The sequence below is a fragment of the Tamandua tetradactyla genome, chromosome 3 (assembly GCF_023851605.1).
Source record: "Tamandua tetradactyla isolate mTamTet1 chromosome 3, mTamTet1.pri, whole genome shotgun sequence".
NCBI classification, from domain to species: Eukaryota; Metazoa; Chordata; class Mammalia; order Pilosa; family Myrmecophagidae; genus Tamandua; species Tamandua tetradactyla.
Window position 1 is genome coordinate 77,060,908 of NC_135329.1, and position 2,468 is coordinate 77,063,375.

Sequence of the window (2,468 nt, forward strand, 5' to 3'; positions counted from 1 at the left end):
CCATATGAATGTGAAACAGTGGTATATCGGTTTCTCTTTAAAAATGACAATTGCAGAGATAAAAATATTATACCAGAAAACTAGCCATTGAGCCTGTGCTTCGGCGGCGGTGATACCGGATACCTTCGGTGTGGGCAGGGAGAAGACTTTCAGCAACATGGCTTGGGTCCTGACTGCGCCACGGTTTCTAGAGAGATACGGGTATTTCGGAGCTTCGGCCGCAGGCGGCCCCATGGTGGTGGAGGAACAGACCCTCTGGATGGACTCGTCCTGGGAAGCTTTGCTAATTTGCAGCAGCTGGACAATGTTCCTCATTAATATCTGTCTGTCAGCATAATCGAAACATCATTTCACTGTGGTGGCAGGGACTCAGCTCTGGAATTTAATCTAGAAAAAAGCATCTGGATCTCAGTCTTTCAATGGCTTCGAGACAATCAGAAGTACCTGCTCTTGAGCCTAGCGGGCCTCTAGGCAAGATGTCCCTGCCCATCGGGATGTACTGCCGGGCATTCAGCTATGATGATGCCCTTGAGGACCCTACGCCCATGACTCCTCCTCCGTCAGACATGGGCAGCATCCCCTGGAAGCCAGTGATTCCAGAGCGCAAGTATGAGCACCTCGCCAAGGTGGAGGAAGGAGAGGCCAGTGTATCCTCCTCTGCCGTGACCCCCTCACCAGCCACTGGCAGTGTGGACAAAGTCCCAGTGGTGAAGGCTAAAGCTACCCATGTCATCATGAGTTATCTCATCACAAAACAGACCCAGGAGAGCATTCAGTGTTTTGAGCAGCAGGCAGGGCTGAGAGATGCTGGCTACACACCCCACAAGGGCCTTACCACCGAGGACACCAAGTACCTTCGAATGGCAGAAGCACTCCACAAACTAAAGCTACAGAGTGGAGAGATAATAAAAGAAGAAAAGCAGCCTGCATCAGCCCATTCAACTCCAAGCAGTACTCCCCATTCTTCCCCTAAGCAGAAACCCAGAGGCTGGTTCACTTCTGGTTCTTCCGCAGCTTTACCTGGCCCACATTCTAGCATCATGGATTCCGGAAGTGGGGATAAGGACAGAAACTCAGCAGAAAAATGGAGCCTTTTTGGACCAAGATCCCTCCAGATGTCTGATTCAGGAGGCTTTGCCACCCAGGCCTATAGAGGCACTAAGAAGCCCTCTCCAATGGAACTGATCCAAGTTCAGGCCACCCGCATGGCTGAGGATCCAGCGGTCTTCAAGCTGCCCAAGATGGACATGCCAGCGATGGAAGGGAAGAAACCGTCAGCACGGAACCATAATCTCAAACACCGTGACTTGAATGTGCTCACACCCACCGGGTTCTAGAATGCTTTCTATTTCAGGGACTCTGGATAGAGGGTATCTTGCTCCCTTCTCCCCCTTTTCACCTTGGCTCTGACATAGGAAAGGTATATTTTTAAAAAACCTTTTAACCTGAGGCTCGAACTGGAGACATAACTGGCTTCTGAAAAGTACTAGTGTGAGACTTGTCTGTACTGTGTGGAAGAAACCATTTTGTACAGCTTTAGTTTTAAGTTAGACTGACTAATCCCAGCCCTCATCACTGATTTTTTTTTTTTATCATTTACCCTGGACAAGAACTTTCATTATTGCTTACTAGGTAGATAAGGTCTATGACGTTCCAAAACCCAGGCTTCTGGATTCCTTTACCACTTGCAACATGAACATTGACAAATCATGGAATAGTGGTGGTCACTGACTAATTTAAATGACCTGGCCCTCCCGACACTGTGCTGGGACTGGGCTCTGGCCTTAGTGGTGAGGGGACCTAAGATCTCTTTGAGATCTCGGTATAGTTAAAAGCCAGACCTGGCAGGGACTCTTCTTTCTATTGTTGAAAGGCAGACTCTCCTGCCTTTTCCAGAGACCTAATGAATCATTGCATCCCGCAGCCAGTCCTTCTTCATATTAGTACCTCTTGGGCTGGTGTTGTCAGAGAGATGTTTCTCTTTGATATGTCATACAGTGAACGCTAGGTCTTACATATCCTTTCTTGCACTTTAAAGTGAGATTATTGTGACTCCAGTTTGGTTGAAAACTTCCTAGAGGGAAAAATTCAGTGTACTGAGGGGATTTTTAAGCTTTTTTAAAGTCAAGAAGATGGTAACCACAGTTAGAGTCATCTTGAGGTTTGTGTGAAAGTTCTGCCATCCTATTTTTTTTTTCTTTTTGTGTGTCATCCTATTTTGATTTCCTTATTTAGCCTAGGACCTGAAACCACTTTTTTCTGGGCACGGAGGAAATTAAGATTTTCCATACAAAAACATTTTTTTCCCAAAATGAGTCTCATACCTTCATACACATACACACCTTATTGAGGAGAGGAAAGAGGTAAACTGCCTTTAAATTTCTTCCCACTGTTACATTTTCAGTCATTGTCTTGAACCCTGTCTCAAATACAGGCTATTTTATGTATTAGATATTATCTCGTCAATA

The 2,468-nt window shown here is 46.1% G+C and overlaps 1 pseudogene; it reads left to right on the plus strand.

The window, feature by feature from the left end:
- Positions 1 to 214: 214 nt before the first annotated feature.
- Positions 215 to 1,746, plus strand: LOC143676166 (putative monooxygenase p33MONOX pseudogene; annotated as a pseudogene).
- The last annotated feature ends 722 nt before the right edge of the window (positions 1,747 to 2,468 follow it).